This window comes from Herpailurus yagouaroundi, unplaced genomic scaffold, assembly GCF_014898765.1.
Source record: "Herpailurus yagouaroundi ecotype Mexico unplaced genomic scaffold, PumYag 192, whole genome shotgun sequence".
NCBI classification, from domain to species: Eukaryota; Metazoa; Chordata; class Mammalia; order Carnivora; family Felidae; genus Herpailurus; species Herpailurus yagouaroundi.
Window position 1 is genome coordinate 18,557,154 of NW_024412423.1, and position 26,200 is coordinate 18,583,353.

Consider the following 26,200-nt stretch of genomic DNA (forward strand, 5'->3'; position numbering starts at 1 on the left):
GAATCCTCTCCTAAGGTACAAGAATAAAAATTAGATATGAAATGGTAAATGGAATATGTTACCATTATGTCTAGCACAAAAATTATATATACACACATATAATTTTATAAATGCATAAAATATCATTGGAAAGATATATAAGAAAATGTTAATAGTGCTTGTCTTGGGAGTGGAGAACAGGGTGATTGATAGATAGGAGAGGGTGAAATAGTTCAAATCCCACCTGAGTGTCCATCAACAGATGAATGGATAAAGGAGATGTGGTATATAGACACAATGGAATATTATTCAGCCACAAAAAAGAATGAAATCTTGTCATTTGCATTGACATGGGTAGATCTAGAGAGTATAATGCTAAGTGGAACAAGTCAGTCAAAGACAAATACCATATGATTTCACTCATGTAGAATTTAAGAAAAACAAACGAGGCAAACCAAAAAACCAAAACAAAAAGACCCTTGACTACAGAGACCAAACTGATGGTTATCAGAGGAAACTTGGTGGAGGGGTATGTATGAAATCAGTGATGGAAATTAAGAGGACAGTTTCGTGCTGAGCACTGAACAGTGTAGGGAATTGTGAAATCACTGTATTGTACACATGAAACTAATGTAACACTGTATGTTAACTTTACTGGATTTAAAATTAAAAAATGTTAAAAAAATGAAAAACATCGAGTTCATTAAAAAAAGTTCACTTCCCATTTACTTTGTATATATACTAAGTCAAAATGAGTAAATAAATAAGGTTGTAAAGTATGAATGTGAAGACTGCCCAGTTAGAGAGTGATGGAAAACACACATATTTATAACACCTAATGGCCTTTGTATGAGTCTAGCCTAGATAGTGAATAAAAAATCTACAGTTAATAGAAACATGGACTCAGTTCTTTTAGCTGGAGACCTTGTTGTTGACAGTCACAGTTCCAAAGCAAGTCCAACGTTCTGTTTTCATTGGGTAATGGATTGCAGTGGTCATGATGGTAACATTTAGATTCACATGATGTGATGATTTTTCACTTTTCTAATCAAATAAGTGAAAGCTGTATTTGTTTCCTACGGCTGCCACAGTAAGATACCATCAACTGAAATTTGCTGTCTCATGGTTCTGGAAGCTAGAAATCCAAAATTAAGGTGTCATCAGGACTACACTCCCTGAAACCTGTAGGGGAATCCTTCCTTGTCTCTTCCTAGCTTCTGGTGGTTTATCAGCACTCTTTGGCATTCTTAGGCTTGCAGCTGTGTGACTCCAGTCTCTGCTTTCCTTATTGTATGGCATTCTCCCTGTTTGTGTCTTCACCTGGCTGGCATCTCTTAAGGACACTGATCATAGTGGTTTCGGGACCCACCCTACTACAGTATGACTTCATTTTAACTAATTCCATCTGCAATAGTCCTGTTTCCAAATAAGGTCATATTCAGAGTTATTGGGGTTAGGACTTCAGTATGTATTTTGTGGGGTATAATAGGGGAAAATGGACACAAGTCAACCCAAAATGGAGGCTTGTTGCTTTCCTGGTATAGCCTTTCATATATACAAAAGTGTTTTGGAAAGTTGTATGGAAAGATAAATAATGTTTTACAAATTTAGTTTATTTTTAAAGACTCGTAATATTTGTAATATTAATTTTAATAGGAAAGTGTTTCCTATAAGGAGAAAAGATTCCATCTCTGAATAAAATCAAACTTAAGAATGCAGCCTGTTTATTAAAAGTAATGTTTTAATGAAAATAGAGTATTTTTTTCTCAGTGTTGTAAAATAAAAGTGGAGGTTGTAAATAGTGAGAGCTGACAATGAGTTCCTAATTTGGACAATTTTTTTGCTTTTTAATAAAGTCTTACCATGAAGATAAATACATGCTTTTTTTCACTTTTGTTCTCACCCATGCAAAAATGGTCTGTTTCCAGATCAGTTTCATCTAAAGATAAAATCAAATATGGCAGCAGAGAGCACATAGCCTTTAGTTAGCTCCATTCTTCTCAGTTTTTCTTTTGTACCTTGGCCATCATAATTCTACAAAACATTAGGAAAACTTTAAAAGTTTTTTTTTTGCCTTTCTCTGTTCGTCAGGTATAAATCAGAAGCCAAATATTTGTTAGTCTACAAAATCTTTTTGAAACTGATTACATCCTAAATAAGCCTTCTTGTTATTTTTTATCCTTTGCAATCAGATGTTCTGCCCTTGAGCTATATCCCTGTATCTTTTTATTCTTGGAGAAATAAGCATTCTGTGGGAATAAACTGACCAATTGTTATCTAGATTCCCCCCCCCCCCCTAGGGGCAAAAAAAAAAAAAAAAAAAAACCCTCCCTTCATGTAGTCTTACTGAAAATGCTTTATTTTTTTTTCTCTGAAACCTTTATTAATATAAGAAAAGTCTTCAGCTTCTTTTTTTTTTTTTTTTTTTTTTAAAACAATGAGTGATTCCTCTGATTTCTTTGTGAAACAGGCAGTTAAATCTTAGGTCTTAGGGCATTGTTTCTTAACAGCGTAGGCTAGGGTAATTTGCTTTAATTCAGCTGCCACCTGGTCCTATTTAAAATATTTTAGAAGTTCAGGCGTCCTAGAATGTTATAATTGATTTGGTCTGTCAATATTATTTAATCTGACATTCTCTCAAGTGTAGAACTATTTTTAGTGTTCTTTTTTCTTTTTTTTTTTTTTAAACTTGGACGAGTATGAATTCACCATTTTTCTAGCCAACCCATTGTCTTTAGAAGGACAGTTATACTTTATGTGGTTCTTCTTTTTTTATTTTTATTTTAATTTAATTTTTAAAAAATGTTTATTATTGAGAGACAGAGCATGAGCAGGGTAGGGGCAGAGAGAGGGGGAGACACAGAATCCAAAGCAGGCTGCAGACTCTGAGCTGTCAGCACAGAGCCTGACATGGGGCTTGAACTCACAAACCGCAAGATCATGACCTGAGCTGAGCCGAAGTCAGATGCTTAACTGACTGAGCCACTCAGGCGCCCCTGTGTGGTTCTTCTTTTTAAACCAAAAATTGCCTTTTTGAAACTTCTACATAGTGGCTTTGGTTCCATCCTCTTTTGATAACCCACAGTAATGCTTCCTCTTTCACATGATGTATGCTCTGGCCTACATGTATTTGAAAGCTGTGATAAATCTCTAGTTCCCTTAACTCTTACATGACATATTTTTCAGATTCTTCACCATTCAGCTTTCTCTTCTCTGGATATATTCTTTTTCTAAGTTTTTTAAAAAATTTGAGTATAGTCGACACAACATTTATACTAGTTTTGCATATACAGAAAGTGATTCACCGTTTCTGTATGTTATGGTGTACTCACCGCAGGTGTAGCCACCATCTGTCACCGTATGATGCTTCTACAATATTGTTGGCTCTATTCTTTATGCTATGCCTTTTATTTCTTTGACTTACTCATTCTGTGACTGGAATCCTATATCTCCCACTTGCCTTCTCCCACTTTGCCTGTCCTCCCTGTTACCTGCTTTCGCATCTGTCAACCATCAGTTTTTTTCTCTATCGGTCTAATTCTGTTTTTTGTTTATTTGTTTTTTTAGATTCCACATGAGTGAAATCATAGGTATCATAGGTATTTGTCGTTCTCATTTTGACTTGTTTCACTTAGCATAATATCCTCTGGGTCCATCCGTGTTGTTACAGATGGTACAGTCTCATCCTTTTATAAGGGAGTTTAATCATAGTCCAGTGCGTGTGTACCACATCTTCCTTATCCATGTGTCTGTTGATAGACACTGAGGTTGCTTCCATATGTTGGCCTTTGTAAGTAATGTTGCAGTAACTGTGGGGGTCCATAAAACTTTTATGAATTTGTGTTTCTATTTTCTTCCAGCAAATACCCAGTAATGGAATTACTGGATCATATGGTATTTCTTTTTTTAATTTCCTGAGGAACATTGATATTGTTTTCCACAGTGGTCATAGCAGTTTACATTCCCACCTACAGTGCATGAGGGTTCCTTTTTTTTGTTTTTAAATTAATTTATTTATTTTTGAGAGAGACCGAGACAATGTGAGTGGGGAAGGGGCAGAGAGAGAGTCCCAAGCAGGCTGCATGCTGCCAGCACAGAGCCCGATGTGGGGCTTGAATACATGAAACCATGAGACATGAGTTGAAACCAAGACTCAGATGCTCAACCTGCTGAGCCACCCAGGTGCCCCTAAGGGTTCCTTTTTCTCCACATCCTTGCCAAACACTTCTTATGTTTTTCAAGTAGGCATTCTTGCAGGTGTAAGATGATATCTCATAGTGGTTTTGATTTGCATTTCCCTGATGATGAGTGATTTTGAGCATCCTTTCATGTGTCTGTGGGCCATTTGTATGTCTTTTTTTGGAAAAAATTGTTTTCAGGTCCTCTGTCCATTTAAGAAAAAAATTTTTTACGTTTATTTTTCAGAGATAGAGCGTTAGTGGGAGAGGGGCAAAGAGAAAGAGGGAGATGCAGAATCTGAAGCAGGCTCCAGGCTCTGAGCTGTCAGCACAGAGCCTGACATGGGGCTTGAACCCAAGAACTGTGAGATCATTACCTGAGTCGAAGTCAGAAGCTTACCCAACTGAGCCACCCAGGTGCCCCTCCTTGTCAATTTTTTTAATTAGATTGTTTGCTTTTTCCATGTTGAGTTGTAGAAATTGTTCATGTCTTATGGGTATTAACCCTTCATTGAATATATCATTTGCAAATATCTTCTCACATTCAGTAGGTTGTCTTTTTGTTTTGTTGATGATTTCCTTCACTGTGCAAAACCTTTGTATTTTGATGTAGTCCCAGTAGTTTATTTTTGCTTTTGTTTCCATTGCCTGAGGAGACCTATCTAGAAAAATGTGGCTGATGTTAGAGAGATTACTGCTTCTGTTCTCTTTTAGAATTTTTATGGATTCAGGTCTCACATTTAGGTCTTCAATGCATTTTGAGTTTATTTTTGTGTATGGTGTGAGAAAGTGGTCTAGTTCTATTTTCTGACATGTAGCTGTCAGGTTTTCCCAGCCCCATTTATTAAAGAGGCCATCTTTACCCCATTGTATACTCTTGCTTCCTTTGTCACAGATTTTTTTTAAGTTTATTTATTTTGAGAGAGACAGGGAGAGTGCAAGTATGGGAGGGGCAGAGAGAGAGGGAGAGAGAATCCCAAGCAGGCTCTGCACTAACAGTGGGGAGCTCTATTTTATGAACTGTGAGATAATGGGGCTCTATCTTATGAACTGTGAGATAATGACTTGAGCCAAAACCAAGAGTTAGACCCTTAAACAACTGAGCCAGCCAGGTGCCTCTGTCATAGATTAATTGAGCATATAAGGTAGGGTTATTTCTGGGCTCTCTATTCTGGTCCACTCATCTATGTGTCAGTGTTCATGTTAATACCATACTATTTTGATTACTATAGTATTGTGGTGTATCTTAAAATCTGGGATTCTGATACCTCTGGCTTTGTTTTTCTTTTTCTGGATATTTCTGGCTTATTAATGTCTCTTAAGATATGGTATCTAAAATAAGAGGCCATATTCCTGAACTTTTGAATATGAAATTCTAGCCCTAAGTTCCTTTCATAGTTTGGAGGTACAAGCAGGGTTGATAACCTCTTTAATATAAGTGCCTTAAATGGAAGGTACCTGATACTTTTGAAGAGCACCTAAAATAGATGAGAGGGTTGGAAAAAGTTTCCTGAAGGAAATGATGGCCATATAAAGTTCTGAAGAGTATGCCAGGCTATGTTGAACACCAGGTGTGATGCCCTATAGCCATGACAGGTAGAACCTGGCGTTTTGTGGAACAGAATGAAGTTGAGAATGGTTGGATGGCACAATTATAGGGCATTGAGTGGAAAAGGTAGTAAATGATGTTGAAGGGAAAACTGGGACCACATCAAAAAGGCCCTTAGAAATTTTATTAATGGAGATGTTCCTGAGGATATTAGTCATTAACAGAGTTTAATAAAAAAGTAATAAATGCCACCAGCCATTAATTTTAGAAGGATCATTCTACCCCAAATGGCAGTGAATTAGAGGGCTGAGATGTGCCAAGAGATCAGTAAGCAGATATAATAGTATTTTTTAGATATGATGGTGGTGCTCAGACCTTCACTAGTGACTCTTGGAGTAAGAAGAAACAGATTGGAAAAATAGTTTAGAGAATTCCATTGTTTTTTGACTGTCGGGGGAAGAGATGGAAAGGTAGGAGTCAAGGATTTGGTTTGGGGAACTGGGTGGATGAGAGAATTTAATGAAAGTTATTTGAGTGGGATTGGAGTAGAGGAGTGCCGTGGAAGAATTGGAGTTCAGTAGTTAAGCTTGAGACAGGTAGCACATCCAGGTGGAGGTATACTGTATGCATTTGGTTATATGAGGTTGAGCTGAAAGGCATCTCTGCTTGAGAACTTTGTGCTTTAGATAGAGCTCTGCTGGGAAAGTGGATTTGGCTGTCATCAATATGCATATAATAACTGACCTCAGGGCAGTGATCCAACATAATTCAGAGGAGCATTTGTAGAGTGAAAAGAAGGCACAGGCCAAAACCCTTAAAGAACTGTTACCTTATATTTGAGCTAAAAGCCGGTGGTGTTTCTGTCGGGATTATTTGGGAACCAGCAAAAAAAAAAAAAAAAAAAAAAACAAAAACCAGGACCGCTCTGATGTATTTATTTAATAGAAACCCACCAAAATTTTTGATTTGGGGAGTTTTGATTTGAGAAAATATTTCTCAAAATTGTCTCCTCTAGTCAACTTTCACAGTGTCTAAAATTCATGTTAGTAGATTCTCTACTCTGGGTTAAGGCATTGTCTCTCTAGGAGTTAGCTGTTGAAATGTTGATATCCCTAAAGAGATCTAAAATGTTAATTGGTGGTGGTGGTGGTGGTATTTTGGGTCAGTAGGTTTTTTTTCTTGGAATTAAGACTGAAGGGACAGGTAAGAATTTGAGAAGGATTAGATTTAGGAAACATGACATCGCTGAGGAGTATGGGGTGACAGAGAAACCTGGACTTGAGCATTGAGGTTACCAACCACCTGGATAAAGAGATTAGTAGGAGAGTGAGAGCCAGAGACTCTGTGTGTGTGTGTGTGTGTGTGTGTGTGTGTGTGTGTGTGTGTGTGTGTGTGTGTGTGTGTAAAATGGAGATGTTGAGTTGGAGAACAAAGAGGTGATTCCATTAAAAGGAGGTAAGAGAGGGGCGCCTGGGTGGCGCAGTCGGTTAAGCATCCGACTTCAGCCAGGTCACGATCTCGCGGTCCGTGAGTTCGAGCCCCGCGTCGGGCTCTGGGCTGATGGCTCAGAGCCTGGGGCCTGTTTCCGATTCTGTGTCTCCCTCTCTCTCTGCCCCTCCCCCATTCATGCTCTGTCTCTCTCTGTCCCAAAAATAAATAAATGTTGAAAAAAAAAAATTTAAAAGGAGGTAAGAGAGCATTTGAGAAGATAAAGAACTAAGTAGGTGGAGAATCTTGAAAGTACTTCATTTATAAATGAGAGCAACCATATGATTTATCATCTAAACTAGGACATAATGAGAAAATTTTTCATTTAAACTGGGACATACCGAGATAGAGGAATGGCTGTAATTACATTGTGAAAACTTGCATAAACTGGTGCTGTCATAAGCAAATAAGGACAAATGGTCATTGTAGTTAAAATGTGCTTATTTAAATAATACTTTAATAAAATAGTGTCAACTTTAAGCTACCATGTGCCAAGCATTGTACTGAGTAAGCACTTTGAACATCTTCCTACATTCTTAAAATAATTCTCTGAGGTAAGTGGCATTGTTTTTATTTATAGTTGATGAAACCAAAGTGCAGAAAACTTGGCCTGCATTTCTCCATGGCAGTTAGACTTGGAAACAATGAAATGACTTAATATTGCCCATAATCAAAATCCATGTAAACTCTTGACTACACTGTACTGCAGAGGCTGTGGGTGTGTATATGTATTTTAAAATGTCCTCTGACTTACTCAGAAAGTTACTCTTGTAATCTTACATCATATATCAAATCCCATTCCCCTTCTGATAGCCATAACTCTGAAGGCTTTGTGCTAAGACTACATTCTAGGCATTTTACATGTATTAACCTAATTTAAACCTGACAATAGCGTTATGAATTATTTCCATTTTATAGTTAGGAGAGTGAGGCATGGTAACTGCCTAAACTCAACATATTTAGTAAGTGCCAGAGCCAGAATTCATATTCTGGCAGTTCTACTCCAGAGCCTGTTTTCTTAAACTGCTATCCTGTACAGCTTCCTCTAGCCCATATTCTTTGGACCTGTTTTCATTTCTCTTGGGAGTGGAATTGTTTTGGTGCCTGGTAAGTGTATGTATACCTATATAGGTAGGTTTCCTTAGTGTTTCTGAAGTTGTACAATTTTGCATTCACGCTGGTTGTCCATCTGATTACCTCCTCCCTCCTTTTCTGTTTTTTATTAAGGCATATGCAGCCTTTTCCAGAAGTTCTGAAACTCTGGTAGTTAGAAATACATTCTTTCTCCCTCTTTAAACATTTTGCCTCATTCATAGGTACTCTCAAATACAACCTCACTTCTATCCATTTCTGTAACCCTACTATGTGCAGTGTTGTTAGCACCAGCAAATAGCAAGAGGCAGAATGTTTGGAGTCTTCAACAGTATCACCTCTGGCTATGATACTATTGCCCAGGTAACTTTTCACTTAAACTGTATAAGTGAATGGTTATATGCCTTTCTTTACAGTGTACTTAGGAAGGAAATAAATGACAGTGACTTACTGCAGTGCTAATAGGTATTACAGTATACTGATTAGTTAAGAGATTCAGAGCAAATTTCTTTACCTTTCTGAATGTGTAAGATGAGGAAATTTGACTAGATTTCTTACAGGTCTTTATTGTTCTTGCCAGATCTGTATTTCTTTGGGAAGAAAAAAGGAATTAGCGTTTGACAGTAAAATGAGCAAGGAGATGGGGCATATACTTAGTACATATTTTTCTTTCAGTATTAGAGTAACTTAATAGGGTAAAGGCCTGATGATTTAAGCCCTTATTCATTGGAGGAAAATGGAAACTAAGCAACAATGTTACTGTAAGACTTAGAGCTTTAGCTTCTTGCTTTTTTTTTTTTTTTCCTAAACCATTTATTTATTTTTGAGAGAGTGAGTGAGCACAAGCCAGGGAGGGGCAGAGAGAGAGGGAGACACAGAGCCTGAAGTGGGGCTCCAACTCAGCAACTGCAAGATCATGACCTGAGCTGAAGTTGGACACTTAACCAGCTGAGCCACCCAGGTGCTCCTAAACCTGAGACTCTTGCATTGGATTTGGGCACTTAAAAATAGATTTTATTTTTAAGTTCTTAGGATCCGAGGGTTGCCAGGTATCATAAAGTTGGTCTAGATCTGGTACTTTCACATCACTATCCTAATATACTTACTGCTTATAATAAGTGTCCCAAGACAGGACATTCCCCTTGAGGCAGCAGTGACTTGGGAAGATGTTCTCATATGTGGAACATTCACTCTAGTTGTGCCATTTGTTTTGATTCAGAACTAGTATACTTTTTCTCTCGGGCTTCCCTAAAAGTATTCTAAGTAGCACTATTAACTCATTTCTCTAAAGATGAAGGCTTTTTTTTTTTTTTTATAGCATTGTGATGGAACTGAGCCTTGTTAATTTGGAGAAGAGGTGTCTTTGGATAAGAGATGAGCTTACAGACTTTTGATATTGTCTAAAATGGTTGGGGTGCCTGGGTGGCTCAGTTGATTTAAGTGTCTCACTTTTGATTTGGGCTCAGGTCGTGATCTCAGAGTTCGTGAGTTCAAGCCCCACATCAGGCCCTGCACTGGCGGGGCAGAACCAGCTTGGGATTCTCTCTGTTCCACCTCTGTCTCTGCCCTTCCACTGCTCACATCCCCCCTCCCCCCCCCCCCAAATAAATAAACTTAAAAAATTTTTTCAATGGCTAAATTCACCTAAGGAAATAATGTAATTTGCTTTGTCTTCAGTATAAATAACAGGCAAATGGGGATGGAGGTGCCATTTAATGAGGTACAAAAGCAGCAAGTGATGCCAGCAGTTAATTAAAATGGATCTGATTTCATTATTTCTTCATTAATTCTAAGCAGCATGTGAATTACATTGTAATAGTGATATGAGATGAATGCTAATAAAATGACTGCATTAAAATATTTTTGGTTGGCAGTGAAAAAAATTATTTTTTATGTAATTCCTACAAAATGTAATGAAAGACTGGTACTTTATGGACTGCATTTGAATGAGTAATTTTGAAATCCACTAAATTTTCTTGCTCCTGCTAAATTATATGGGGTTTTCTGGAGAACTATTTTTGGCATATGATTTATTTCTGATTAGTAATTATGGTTTTGATCTTTAGCATTGACATACTGTACTTTTCAATGGAGTTATTTTCCAAAAAGAAAGATGGTGGCCATAATTTTTAAAGTTAATGGCTTGAAAGGGTCTTGCCTTTCATATGAATCAGTCTTGCTACCAGTTATTAATATGCAATGAATTTGTTTTAAATTTAATATTAACTGCACGTATTTTAGTTTTTATAAATTGAGAACTATTTATACCTGTGAAATTATCACTACACTCAGGATAATGAAAATACCTGTCCCCTCCAAAATTCTTTTTTTCAACCTTCTTATCTATTCTCAGGCAATCAACTGAACCTCTTTCCTATCACTAGAGATTCTAGAATTATATATGTGTGAATTCTACAATCCGGTGTGGCTTCTTAGCATAATTATTTTGAGATTCATCCATGTTGACTAGTGCATAATAGTTCATTAACTTTTTGTTACAAATAGTAATACATTGATTGGCTATAGCTTGCTTAGTGTATTCCATTCACCTCTTGAAGGATAGTTGGGTTGTTTCCACTTCCAGGTATTAAAAATAAAGGTGCTGTTAATAGTCTTTTGTGGACGTAGACTTCCATATCTTTTTTGGGTTTTTTTTGTTTATTTTTTTTAAAGTTCATTTATCTTGAGAGTGAGTGTGAGTGGGGGTGGGACAGAGCAAGAGGAAGAATCTCTAGCAGGCTCTGCACTGTCAGTGCAGAGTCCATGTGGGGCTCAAACTCAGTAAACAGTGAAATCATGACCTGAGCAGAAATCAAGAGTCGGACACTTAACTGATTGGGCCGCCCAGGCACTTCTAGACTTTGATTTCTGTTAGGTAAATAACAAGGAATGGAATTGCTGCGTTGTATGGTAAGTGTGTGTTTAATTTTTTAAGAAATTGCCAAACTGCATTCTAAAGTGGTTTTACCATTTCACATTCTCATCAACAGCATATGAGAGTTGAATTTGCTCCATATCATTGCCAACATTTGTATTTTCCTAATGAACAATGATGTTAGGGTGTATTATCGTGTACTTACTTGCTAGTGTCTATCCTTGATCAGGAGTATGTCAAGATCATTTGTCCCTTCTTAAAATTGGGTTTTCTTAATGAGTTTTGAGCATTCCTGTATTCTTTCTGGATTCAAGTCCATTTTCAGATGACATGATTTACATATATATTTTTTTTCACTGTGTGGCTTGTCTTCATTTTGTTAACAGCATCTTACGGAGAGCAGAAATTAGTAATTTTGAAGTCCTGTTTATCACTTTTGTCTTTTATGTGTCATGCTTTTGTGTTTTATCTAAGAAATCTCTGCCTAAGACTACAAAAATTTCCACTGTGTTTTCTTCATGGAGTTTACAGTTTTAGATTTTCCCTTTAGAGCTGTGATGGATTTTGAGTTGATTTTTATATGTGGTACAATGTGTAGATATCCTGTCATTCTGGCTCCATTTGTTGAAAAGGCTGTTGAAAAGGCCTGCCTCTGCAGAAAGTCAGTTGACCGTATATACGTAGCTTTATTTCTGGACTGTCAGTTTTGTTTTATTGATCTATTTGTTTCTCTTGAGTACTACACTGTCTTGATATTTGCAGTTTTATAACGAATCTTCGAATATAATTGATCTTTGAGGTTGTTTTGGCCATTCTAGTTCATATGCATTTCCATATGAATTTTTGATTCACCTTGTCAATTTCTGTTAACACTGCTTGGATTTTGATTAGAAGTGCATGGAATCTTGCTCAAATTAGAATTGACATGTAAAGGTCATTGAATTCATGAATACAGTACTGTATCTATTTGTCCTCTTTGTACATCATTTGATAATTTATTCCTAATTATTTCCTATTTTCCAGTGATACTAAATAGAATTATTTTCAAAAATTAATTTTCTGGTTTCTTTGAACAGCTGTTCTATAGAAACAGTTGATTTTTTAAATTTTTTTTTTCAACGTTTATTTATTTTTGGGACAGAGAGAGACACAGCATGAACGGGCGAGGGTCAGAGAGAGAGGGAGACACAGAATCGGAACCAGGCTCCAGGCTCTGAGCCATCAGCCCAGAGCCCGACGCGGGGCTCGAACTCACAGACCGTGAGATGGTGACCTGGTTGAAGTCGGACGCTTAACCGACTGCACCACCCAGGCGCCCCAAACAGTTGATTTTTTAATTCTAACCATCTGTTGCTTAGTTTCATCTTCAGATGAAGTATAGTGTCCTAGTTCATTGTCATTTTAGATTGGAAGAAATGTGTAAGCTTACAAAATGTAATGGGTCCGTATCTTGCAAGGAGTGGTACATATTATCCCCAGTATTTTGTTTTCATTTTTTTTAAGATTTTATTTTATTTAAAAAGTTTTCAAGTTTTTTATTTTGAGAAAGAGAAAGCATGAGTGGGGGAGGGGCAGAGAGAGACGGAGAGAGAGAATCCCAAGCAGGCTCTGCACTGTCAGTGTGGAACCCGATGTAGGGCTCAAACCCACAAACCGTAAGATCATGACCTGAGCTGAAGTCAGACACTCAACCACCTGAGCCACACAGGCACCCCGAAGATTTTATTTATAAGCTATCTCCACAGCCATTGTGGGGCTCTAACTTACAACCCTGAGATCAAGAGTTGCATGCTCTATTGACTGAGCCAGCCAGGTACCTCCATCATTTTTTTAAAATGAAATACTAATATTCCTCATAATATGGAACCTTGAAACTTCAAAGTACCATTATTTAAATAGTTGAATTTGTAGGCAATTTCAGGAAAGTATTTGATTCTGAAGGAGGAATTATTTGTTTTTAGGTGATTCCAAGAGTCCATTCAAATTATATATTTTAGAGAACCCCAGTGCCTTGGTACTGGTTTTGTGAGAATGAAGGAAAGTGTATAAGGATTTTGAGGTTTGAGGCTTATGCACATGAATCACACTGCAGCTTACTGAGATGCAGAAGACTGAGGAAGCCGTGAATTTGGGATTTTCGTTTCAATTTGGACATGGTAGATTTTCGGCCTTTTGTTGACTGTTAAGTGCTTGTATGTTTATTTGGAGTTTTATAAATATGTATAACATATATCTTAGGTTAAAAATATGCCTGAAGTCCCAAACTAGTTGTATGCAAAATTAGAACTCAAACCTAGGGCCCTCTGACTCCAAAGCCAATATAGCTGTCCCTGTTGTATTGTCAAGGCAGAAAAACATGCTTCACTTTGACAGTAATAAATGTTCCCTCTGAGCTTTTATGATTATATAGCAGAGTTTGCAACATCCCAGGCCAGCAGGATCCATACAGATAATTGAGTTGTGTTATAAGAGAGTGATGACATCTGCAGGCAACTGCAAAGCCTATGTCCCATCTGAAGGATTAGCTGCTAATCAGCTCCAACAGATTGTTACCATGTGGGAATGTGGGCCCGGCATTGCTGGATCTTCTGACCTTTTTTTTTTTTTTTTTTCCCTCCAAGAGAGGTCAGAAATACTGGTTTTCATGTCGAGTCTTCTGATTTATAGGTAGTTATCCTATATATGTATATATCCTACATGCTATGTAGGTCATCCTTATTTGGTCCACCATACATATGTGTTAGATTCTACCCCGTGAGCAATCTATGGTAAGCCTTGGACCTGGTATACTATGAACACAACAATAAATTTATATGATGTGAAGAGGGTGGTCACTGTAATAAGCACATTACAACCTTTGAAATGCAAGTTGCTTAATTTGAACATGGCGCTTAATGAATCTGGTATTTAAATTCAGTTTTCTTATAGGTCAGTTACTTATAGATGGTGGAAGAGGGAATTGCTCCCTATAGCTTTTTGCCTCCTAATTGCATGCTTTCATTTGTAGATCGGGCCAACTGTGAGTTTGTGGACATTTAACTGAAACCCATTTGACTGAACCCAAATGAGAAGAAACCTTCAAGAACCAACTGCTATTCATAGAATCTGCAGTCATCTGTATGTGTAATATGGAATGTTCTCAACCTAGAGATAGCTGAATGGGTGACTCCATTGACAAGGAGTGGTAAGTTTGACTATCCCCACTATATCCTTTCCATAAAAAGAGCACTCCTCCTCTTTTGTTCTTACCATTTACTCACTGTTGAATAGTAAGTTAATTTTTGTATCACAGAGAATGACAACAGTGCAGTTTAGGAAGACACTTTATCCCTAACTGTATTTAACGTATGTTTGCAGTCAGACTTTTTTCTTAAGTTAGGCACATCTATTCCTTTGGCATTGTATTTTTCTTCTTTATTTCTCTGTCAGATTATACCTTTCTCCAAGGCCTGTCCTTGAAATACTCAGCTCACGTTAAAATGATGGTCATGATACTTAACAGCATCCACTCTAATCTTGGTTAATGGTAGATGTCATTGCTGTTGGAAGTGATTGTTTTAGGAATAGATCTAGTTTTGGCCAGTTGGTCATAGAAGTCTTAAGAAGATGCTGGGAGAGGTTTTCTTGGTTTTGAGAAAGAAGAAAAGAGATGATCCCTCTTCTCCGTAAAGATGGTTTTATCTGGATTGACCTCTGGAACTGCTGTAGCCATTTTGTTACTAGACTGAAAGTGATGCCCTTATGGAAAGGAGGGCAGAGGCAAGAAGAGTGCAGAGAAGTAGAACTGGGAGCTCCATGTAATATACCTAGAATTACCCTAACTTGTGATGTGAAATAATCAATTTCCTTACTGTTAACTTGCTGCAGAAATCCTCTCATTTGATTTCTCCACTGATTATCCGCTGTCTTTAGTGTGTCATGCATTTATTTATGCTTGATTAGGTTCTGTCCTGTCCAGTAATACTTGTTTATGTATGTCGCTTTTCTAGCACATTATAAATTTTGTGAAGTCAAGGGCTGTGCTTATATTCCTGCTGTGTCTTACATTAGTATTATGTTCTTAATAAAGCCATCAGTGCATATTTACTGAATTGAATTGTTTGAACAGTTTAGTATTTGAAAAACCAATCTACAGAATTGAATAATTACGGAGATTGTCTTTTAATTCAAATTCTTTTCTTTAACCACACTACTTCCCTGGAGGGTTATAAATGAAGTTTGGCTTTTAAGATGATTAGTGTGTAATACATTTTCAAGTAATCAGTTCTATTCTGAAAAAATGTTTTCTTTTTCTTCAACTTGACTGTCAAAATCAGGTCTTTTCCTATATATCTGATTTTTGGTTTTCAGTCTAATAAATTTCACTATCTTCTGTGTTATAAACACAGAATAGTTTATGTTCTGTTTTTGATACTAATAATAGGAATAAGGGACAAAGATAGGAAGAAACAGAGGGGTGCCTGGGTGGCTCAGTCAGTTAAGCGTCTGACTTCATCTCAGGCCATGATCTTGCAGTTTGTGAGTTCAGGCTCCACATCAGGCTCTATGCTGTGAGCTTTGGATCCTCTGTCTCCTTCTCTGTCTGTTCCTCCCTTGCTTGTTCGCATGCTCTCTCTCTCTCTCTCTCTCTCTCGCTCTCGCTCTCGCTCTCTCTCAAAAGAGAGTTTGTTTATTTTGAGAGAGACAGAACACAAGTTAGGGGAAGGGGGGCAGAGAGAGAGGGAGAGAAGAGAATCCTAAGCAGGCTCTGTGCTGTCAACGAGGAGCCTGACTTGGAACCCAGTCCCACAAACTGTGAGATCATGACCTGAACCCAAACCAATAGTTGGACGCTTAACTGACTGAGCCACTCAGGTGCCCCTGTGTATGAAAACATCTTGACTGATACATCCTTTATCATCACCCATTTTAAACTGTATAATGATAACTCAAGGGACTTTGTGAATTAGGTAAATAAGTCTCTGATGATGCAATCCATTATCAGTTGTGTAAGGGGGCAGATAAAGCAGGCCATTCATTGTTTGATTCCAAGGATTCAACGATTAAGTAGAAGGTGGTAAATAAATACATTGTCCATGCCATTGCTAAGGAGCTTATTGTTAACTAGAATAGGCTATCATTACCTGAATGATCCTACTAGTGTAGAGTAGGATTATTAACTGAGGATTGATGATCTCTTTAAAAAAAAATTTTTTTTTTAACATTTATTCATTTTTGAGTGAAGGAGTGTGGGGGGGGGAGGGGCAAAGAGAAAGGGAGGCACAGAATCTGAAGCATGCTCAGGGCTTTGAGCTGTCAGTACAGAGCCCAATGTGGGGCTTGAACTCATGGACTGAGAGATCATGACCTGAGCTGAAGTCAGATGCTTAACCGACTGAGCCACTCGCGCTCCTATGATCTGTTATTAACTGAGGCTAGGGTTGTGGAAGAAAAGGAGTATCCATCATCTCTTGTAATTAGCTGTTTGATGGAGACTCCTACTGAGCCCTTGGTACTTCTGAAGTTGGTAAAACAAACAATTGTAGGGAACCTGGAGTCTGGCAGTCCTTAAAAATATATATATATAAATTCTCACTAATCAGTTTTTCCTAATAAAGCATTAGGAAATATACACACCTTATGCCTTTATTTAAAATCTTTTTTGGGGCGCCTGGGTGGCGCAGTCGGTTAAGCGTCCGACTTCAGCCAGGTCACGATCTCGCGGTCCGTGAGTTCGAGCCCCGCGTCGGGCTCTGGGCTGATGGCTCAGAGCCTGGAGCCTGTTTCCGATTCAGTGTCTCCCTCTCTCTCTGCCCCTCCCCTGTTCATGCTCTGTCTCTCTGTGTCCCAAAAATAAATAAATGTTGAAAATAAATAAATAAATAAATAAAATAAATAAAATCTTTTTGTTTTCCTTATTCAAAATCTTGGGGCCAGATGTATTTGTGGGGTTTCACAATTCTTCAGATTTTAGAAAGGTTAATATAGTGCATACACTGTGTATTTGTATCTTTTAACTTAAAGGACAAGTTGGTTTCTGTTATTAAAAATACAAATAATAGGGGCGCCTGAGTGGCTCATTCTGTTAAGTGTCTAACTTTGGCTCAGGTCATGATCTCTCAGTCCATGAGTTCAAGCCCCGTGTTGGGCTCTGTGCTGACAGTGTGGAGCCTGGAGTCTGCTTCTGTTTCTGTGACTCCCTCTCTGTCTAACTCCCCCACCCCGACTTGCGCGCACTCTCTCTCTCTCTCTCTCTCTCTCTCCGTGTCTCAAAAATAAATAAGCATTAAAAATTTTTAAAGGAAAAATGCAAATAATACTTTACATGAGTAAATGCCAAGTTCTGTACACTTTTCAACATTATCTTAATTCTTGAACAAATTTCTTTTTCTAATAGGAATAAAACATGAAGACCATCCATTTTCTTTCTTTACTTTTTTTCTTCTTTCTTTCTTTTCTTTTGTGGGCTCTATACCCGTTGTGGGATTTGAACTCACAACCCCTATAGATCAAGATTCACATGCTCTATTGACTGTCTGTCTATTCATACTATCAGAACATAACTTTATGCACATTTTAAAAATCCCCTTTAATTTCATTTTACCTACACGTCCCCCATCTCTTTTCACTCATTTCTCAAACCTCTCCTTGCATTGCCCACACCTTTATCAGACTAAAGAGTCTATAAGTAATTAGTTCTGACACCTAAATAGAGCTTAGAAAGTCAAAGTGCTCTCTCCCAAAGGTTTCCTCACTTCACTGATAAGTCTTCAAAAAAGAAACGCTCTTCACTCATTCTTTATATTTCACTTTCACATTTCATCAGCAGATCAGCAAGTGTATTTTTCTTCTCATTCTAAACAAGATTAGAAAGATTTCTACTGAGCATCTTGATGCTACACCCACAAGTCTGGAGACTCTGGGTACTGTTCTGCTCTTACAAGGTCCTTTAATGGAATAAAAGTCTATATAATTTGTGGTTGATTTCAGTCCATACTGTGTTGGATAATCAGTAAATAGCTGGAAAGTGAACTTAGTCATCATCAAAATAAGGATCTTCATAGCTATGAGGAGACTGCAAATACAGTTCTACAAATACAATTCTGTTGAAATCATCTTTTTCTTTTTTGAAAAAAATTATTTATGTAATCTCTGCATTCCATGTTGGGCTTGAACCCATAACTCTAAGATCAAGAGTCACTCTTAAAACTGAGTCAGCCAGGCACCCCTCTTTTGAAATCATCTTGACTACAATACAGCTAGTATCCCGTAGCCATCTGTTTTGTTTTCTTGCTAGTGAGTAATAGGAACTGATGTAAATTGGTGAAGATTTCCTGGAGCCTGAGTATAAGCCTTTATATGTGGTTTCCTTTTGGCTCTTAAAATACTGCATAGGTGGCTGGATCCTGTTGTATTCAGAGTGAGGGTCTCTGATTCTTAACAGTATTCGTGAGGAGGAAGTGCTGCTGACGGACTGATGGGTGACATCTGTTGGTTAGTGGTAGACAAGGAAGGATGTGAATTGAATTGGTCTGCAGTGTACAATGAAGGTGTAAAAAAAATGGTTTTGATTGCATCCATCTTTTTCATGAATGCTTTGGAGGTCCTAATATTGCTATAATGTATTCAAGAGCTGGGCTGCTGCCTTTACCACTTTGAGAGATGATCTGTCTCCTCTGCCTTTGGTTGTGTTCACTAGCTTTTCTTTCTCCCTTGAGTCAACAAGGACTTTGTTGTTCTCCATGATTTTGCTAGTGACCTCGTGCAGGTTTTTTGTTCCCTTCCTTCCTTCCTTCCTTCCTTCCTTCCTTCCTTCCTTCCTTAATTCCTTAATTCCTTAATTCCTTAATTCCAGTTTATTGGGGTAGTAGTAATTGATGCCTGCAGCTGTATGAAGTGCTCCATACACAGAACTGCATCATGAAGAGAGGAAGGGCCTGGAATGCAGACAGAACCAGCCCAGCCTCAGTGTGTAGAGTCCTGTGGGTGCCTGCATCCGACCCTGCATCTGCGGGTTACTACTGAGTGAGCTGGATACAGGCTGGAGGGACCTGGTATAGCAGATGGCTTCTGTGATCTCGTCAGACAGCACATGAGGACCAGGGCTACTGGGAAGCCAGTTGGTTAGGTCTCATGGTATATTTACCTGTGAGCTTCTTGTTCTGAACATCTTGCACCATATTCCTGAAAGCAATTGCTTCACATGGAGTAGCTCTATCATTATCTGCCCTTAGAAGTTCTATAAGGATGGGCAGCCCTTTTTCTTTGTGGATGGCCACCAGGATGTATGCTGTAAACATCTAGTTTCCAGAAGACTGCTTCTGGAGAGATCTAGCAGAGCTTTTCAAGTTGGCTGGGTTGGAACTTTCTGGTGGAAGAATCAGATACCGTTTTACCATTGTTGGATGCCACAGCATCTCGTCCCCTTGGAGAACTTTGACAACTTGGGGATATGACCAACTTCATCTCATTGATCTCTTTATGTCCTTCTCTTTTTCTTCTCCCCCTGTCAGCCTGGCTCTATGTCCTTGCTGGGAGACTCTTTTCCTAGTTAAGTCATCCCAGCAGCCAGGCTGATAGGATAGGTTTCTTGGGGGTGCAAACACAGTTCACCACAGTGTCGCTGTTGTAATTAGATGTGTTCATACATGTGCGAATCACATGCCGATGTGAGTCTGCCAGCCCCTCATAGGATTTTGCATTTGCTTCTTCCCTCCCTCCCTCCCCTACAGAATTAGGCAGAACAAGTGAAGTCTGATTATGATCAGCATCAAAAGAAGAATTACTGCATTCAGAAGAACTGGAATATTCACACTTTTTGTTAAGATTGAGAGAGTATCTCAGTCGATTGTCACCTTTACAGTATCCTATGGAGATAAATTCCAAAGAACTCCTATACAAATTTCCTTACTTTATCAGTAGATTTTCTTACCAGTTGGAACGAGGCAGATATCTCACCAACATTCTTGATTGGTATTTTATTTTTCATCTGTAAGACTGGCAAAAAGGAGGTTTCAGAGAGTACCACAGCATTCCGCCAAAGTTCCAAAACTCTTGTCATCAAGAAGGTGGACCAAATGCTTGATTCTTCCTAACCTATACACCACCTTCTGCACTTTATTGTTGCCAGAGCACAGGTGATGCAGGTAGGCCACTGCATCTGCCTGAACTGATGGGAAGGGTGTTGCAACATGTGAGCGACTTGACCCAACTTCTGAACACTCCAGGCACTCCCTGGGGTCTGTCTGAATACGGTCTATTGCTGTGGATCTTGTGGTGCCATCATCAGCTGGTGCTGCATGGTGAAGCCTGTTACATCTGCACTCCTGCACTCAGTGTTGGATTGGACTGTAGGGCTCTGTGTGGCTAGCTGTTGTGTTCAGAGCATCATTATTTTTTTGGTATGTAAGGGTGCTTTGTTGTCTGGATATCGTTTGCACATTTTCAATACTTACTGTACCTGTGCATTACAGTGCTGCCTGTAATCCTTAGAGCTCCATGGTTTCGTGGTTTGGTTTGTGATAACCTTGGGGTGTACTGGGTCTTCCCTCCATATATAGTAGTGATGAGCAGTTTGGGAGACACAGCAGAATGAAGGTCTTGCCCAAGTTGGTTGGGCTGACTAGCCTAGGAACAGTAAGCCTGTCAGGCTGTCTGACTGATGAGGAACCATACTTGTAATGGCACGATGCTGCTGTCCACATTGTTCTGTGTCATGAACAGTCCTTTTCAGTGAAGGTCCCAGATGTGTGGTATAGTGGTCATCACTGCAGGACAATGACCCTACTTGGCCTTTGGATGGGGAAGCTGCTTGAGCTTGACCATCAGGGTCAGTGGGGACCCTGCTCTGGTGGCAGTTTGGTACTGAGGGATTGGTCTTTTGGGATTGGAGGAGTGTAGGGTGGTGACTAATACAGTCTGATGTACAACTGTTGGGGAGATGACTCTCTGTTTAGAGTATGGAGATGCTGCCCACTGAGCAGGTAATGGGGTGGAGGAAGATGCCCTGGGGTTCGGTGGTCGGGAGTCTCAGTGACGGAGAGCCAAATCTACTATCCAGAGAAGTTCTCACCCCTTTGAGGAAGACATACCTGTCCTGGTAACATAAGAACGACTGTGCTCTAGATGGAACTGAACTAACTCTTCTCATGGCCTGATTGGCTACTCATGGTTGAACTAGTGTTTGCCCTTCAGCTCTTGAATTACTCACTAAATGGTTACTGGTTGAACTGTGAGCGAATGCTGTGGTCTCTTGTGTGTCTTACCCAGATTCTGGCTGTCTTGGAAACTCCTTGCTTCCTGGTTTTCACTGTCAGAATAAGAATTCATTTGTGTTGAACTTCTTGAGTTACCCAATGATCTTTCATGGTGAATAGAGGGTCCCTTGTGCTGACTCTGTCCTGATGAGGTTGTTGTTGGGATGGATGGCATCAAAAACTCTAGGTTTGTTCATATCAGTATTTGCACATCTCTTGATCTCCAAGGAGATGACTCCTTAGGTGAGCTGCTCCTTCAGGGAAGCTAGAACAGTGGTGGCTGTGATATTGGGTTTCAGGTCTAGGCCAGTGTAGCCAGTTTTCTTTGTGTGGTTGCTCCTCCTCCTCCAGTGAGGCCTGCTCAGTATTGGGCATTTATTTCTTTTTCTAGATTAGACAGGGTTTTTTGTCACTCCAGGAACCAGGTACATCCGCCTGAGGGGTAGCTGATGTGCTACCCTCCAAAATTTGAAAAGCGAGCAACGGCTCCCCAACCCACCTTCCCCTACACACCCCCTTCCCTGGAACAGCTCTCCCACCAGCCACAGGGGTGGTAGCTACCTTGCCCCTCAGCCCTGTGCCTGTGGAGTTAGCTTTGCAGCCAGCATTGATAAGGACTCAGTCCTAGAGGCCCCTCTTCATCTTTATACTTGAAAAAATTTAGAGACATTAGGTGACTTTATAGCAGTTTATGCAGCTAGGAAGTGGTAGAATTGAGATTATAATCCATATCTGTTTGGCTCTGAGATCCATGTGTGTATTAACCTCTGTTGCACTGCCTCTTCATTGTGTTGTATTCCTTAAACTCACCTATTTATTAACATTAGTAAGATTATTATTATTGGAAAGTTTAATCAGCTAACCTAACTAAATTAACTTAATATTTCTTTTTTTTTTAAATTATTTAACATGTATTTATTTTTGAGAGACAGAGAGCATGAGTGGGGAGGACCAGAGAGAGAGGGAGACACAGAATATAAAGCTGTGAGCACAGAGCCCAACGTGGGGCTGGAACCCATGAACTGTGAGATCATGACCTGAGTCAAAGTCAGATGCTTAACCGACTGAGCCATCCAGGCGCCCCCCCTTAATATTTCTAATAGTCTTGCTGATTGACTTAGCTTTTCTGGGAATAGAGTCCTTATTTATAAACATACATAATATTGAATTTTGCTTATCCTTTTCAGACTTTATATCATATTGGTTCACTTACTAGTTGCATTATCTAGAACTTCTAGAACATTGTGATAACAGTGAGCATCTTGTTAATTAATTTAAAACATCTGATGTTTCACTAAATGCTTACATTAATTGAATATAGTTTTTCACCACTGAGCATGATGCCAGCCCTTAGTAGTATTCTTCATAAATAAAATAGGAAAGAGAGCAAAGTACTTCTGTTTTATTAAGAGTTTTTTTTTTAAATTCTATTTGGATGTCTATGTAGGCCAGATTTTAAAGTCTTAATTGTTGCTGTGTCATAATGGCTGAAACTAAAAATTACTGTTATTTCTACCTACTTATACCGCACTCATTTTTAATCTCTGATAATGTATACACGTCTTACCTCTGGCAGTATTCATTTTTGTACATTTAAAAAATAAGTTTATTATAATTTATAACTTGCTGAGTTGTATTTATTTTAAATATATATTTAAAAATTTTTATGTGGGGCTAGCATGTAGTAGGAGTTCAGTGAATATATGTTCAATATGTTAATTTTTATAATTATCTGATTAGTGAGGCATATTGATAATAAGCCTGTATTATGACTAATGATAGGAAAATGTTGTATCAATTTTAGAAGTGGAAAAAACCCAGAAAATAGATATGTAGTATTGTTGCAGTTTCCTGGTTTCATGGTCATTTAGCTGATTTCTGATCCTACCATTTTCCCATTCTGACTTGATAGCATTTTGCTGTAGGTACCACTCTTTCAGTAGTTCACTGGTGGGTTTAGGTATTTCTCTTAGTTCTCTCGCACGAGCGCTCTCTATCTCTCTCTCTCTCTCTCATTTTTTCTCCTTCCTTCCATCCAACCCTCCCTCTGTCTCTCTCTGTCTCTCTCTCTCTCTTTCACACACACACACACACACACACACACACGAGGACTAATTCATTTACCAAATGTGAGAGAATGAGGAAATATGCATATTATAGAAAATTATTAAAATACAGAGGTAGAATGTGATTGTCCCATTCAAATATTGCCCCTGAATGGTTCAGAGTTTCTCCTGTTAAACTTGCAAATAGCTATAAAGGAGGAGTTTGGGAGATATCTAAGGAATGGAATAATTGGAATTACTCTTCAATTTTGTCAGTATGATCCAAAATATCTGTCTCTATCTATAGCTAGAAAATATTTTTGAAAGTCTTATAATAGTGTTATAGTTTAAGGGAATGGAAACTGATATTAAATTTCTAGTTATTTTGGTTAATGGTCTAGGGTATAATTATCTGGACATAATTGCCATTTGAGGAGCTATGCTTTGCTTAAGTAAATAGAATTGGTGGCTCCGTGTTGGGCCCACTCAGCAGCTAACCATAGTATAATAATCCTTACCACAGCAGCTGGAATTTATTGTAGCTATTGCTGTATGTTCTCACTGTAAAGGTTGTGATTTCTGTGAGGAAATCAGAAAAGCAGCCCTTTTGTGGTTTTGATTAAAGAGTGTTTTCCTGGCAGCATGAGAAAATGCTCTGCTTGTTTTGTGCTCTGTAGATATAAGATGTGCTTTTACAAAAGGAGCCATTTCTTTAAAAAGTAGTCCTATGCAAGATACCTATTTTAATTTTATTATTAACCATCTAATAATTGTGAATGGTTTTAATGCACATGTTCACTGAAGAAATGCTTATAGGGAATGATACTAATTAAAGGAAATGTGTTGATATTAGGGTGGGTATAGAAATTTTCCACTCAAGGCCACACTCCTATGGTTATCTTTAAAAATGGTTGACCCATAGAACTCAGAACAAGTTGAGTACTGTGTATACTGTCTTTGGGTATTTTATTTTAATTATAGTGTTGTTAACATACAGTGTTATTTTACTTTTAGGTATACAGTATAGTGATTTAAAAATTCTTTGTATTACTCAGCATTCATCAAGATAACTGTACTCTTAATCCTCTTCACCTATTTCTCCCATCCCTTGACCCATCTCCCCTTTTGTAACCATCATTTTTTCTCTATAATTAAGAGTCTGTTTTCTGGTTTGTCTCCCTCTTTTTTTTGCCTTGCTGATTTGTTTACTGGATTCCACATATATGCGAGATCATCCAAGATTTGTTTTTCTCTGGCTTATTTCACTTAGCATTATGCTTTCTCACTCCATGTTGATAGAAATAGCTAGATTTTATTCTTTTCTTATGGCTAACATTCCTGTGTATGTGTGTGTGTGCCACATCTTTTATCCATTCATCTGTTGGTGGACACTTGGGCTCCTTCGATAGTTTTGCTGTTGTAAATAATGCTGCAATAAACATAGGGGTGGATTTATCCCTTCGAATTAGTGGTGTTATATTCTTTGAGTAAGTAACCAGAAATGTGGTTACTGGATCATGGGGTAGTCCTATTTTTAATTTTCTGAGGAACCTCCATGCTGTATTCCACAATAGCTGTACCAATTTGCAGTCTCACTAATAGTGCATGAAGGTTTCTTTTTCTTCACATACTTGTCTACACTTGTTGTCTTTTTTATTTTTGACAGGTGTGAAGTAAGATCTCATTGTGGTTTTAATTTGCAGTTTCCCTGATGATGGATGATGTTGAGTATCTTTTCATGTGTCTGTTAGCCATCTGTATGTCTTTGGAGAAGTGTCTATTCATGTCTTCTTCTGCCCTTTTTTTGTTTTTGTTTTTTAAGAGAGAGAGCGTGAATATAGGGGAGAGAGGCAGAGAGAGAGAGACAGAGAGAGAGAGAGAGAGAGAGAGAGAGAGAATCTCAAGCATGCGCCACACTTAGCACAGAGCCTGACACAGGACTTGATCCTGTGACCCTGGGATCATGACCCTAGCCAAAATCAAGAGTCAGATGCTTAACCAACTGAGCCACCCAGGCACCCCCTATTCTTCCCATTTGTATTGAAAAAAAAATTTTTTTTTTTTAAGTTTATGTATATTGAGAGAGAGCAAAAGGAGGGGAGGGGTGGAGAGAGAGGGGGAGAGAGAGACTCTCATGCAGGCCCCACACAGAGCCCAGCAGAGTTAGCTCAGAGCTTAATGTGGGGCTTGATCTCAAAAACCATGAGATCATGACCTGAGCCAAAATCAAGAGTCAGATGCTTAACAGACTGAGCCACCCAGGTGCCCCTACCCATTTTTCAATTGGATTATTTCGTTCATTTGGTGTTGAGTTATATAAGTTCTTTATATATTTTGGATACTGTTTATTGAGTGTGTCATTTGCAGGTATCTTCTCCATTCAGTAAGTTGTGTTTTAGTTTTGTTGGTTGTTTCTTTTGCTGTGCAGAAGCTTTTTAGTTTGAAGTAGTTCCAGTAGTTCATTTTTGCTTTTGTTTCCCTTGCCTCAGGTGACATATCTAGAAAAATGTTGCTATAATCAGTGTCAGAGAAAGTACCACCTATGCTCTCTTCTAGGATTTTTATGGTTTTAGGTCTCACATTTAGGGTCTTAATCCATTTTGAGTTTATTTGTATATAGGGTGTATGAAAGTGGTCTGGTATCATGCTTTTGCTGTAGCTGTCCAGTTTTCCCAGCACTATTTGTTGAAGAGACTTTTTCCAGTGCATGTTCTTGCCTCCTTTATTGCAGATTAATTGACCATATGATTAATGGGTTT

General features: G+C 38.5%; 1 protein-coding gene and 2 pseudogenes across 2 annotated transcripts in view; 1 reads left to right on the forward strand and 2 right to left on the reverse strand.

Moving 5' to 3' along the window:
- LOC121010847 (plakophilin-4-like) overlaps positions 1–19,059 on the reverse strand; it is a 35,880-nt pseudogene extending 16,821 nt beyond the window's left edge.
- CDC42SE2 (CDC42 small effector 2) overlaps positions 1–26,200 on the forward strand; it is a 195,241-nt gene that overhangs the window by 97,188 nt on the left and 71,853 nt on the right. For both annotated transcript variants that reach the window (XM_040444389.1, XM_040444390.1), the window contains exon 2: positions 14,169–14,345. The gene's annotated coding sequence lies outside the window, so the exon portion shown is untranslated. The remainder of the gene's footprint in view (positions 1–14,168; positions 14,346–26,200) is intronic.
- Positions 18,973–21,771, reverse strand: LOC121010661 (plakophilin-4-like; annotated as a pseudogene).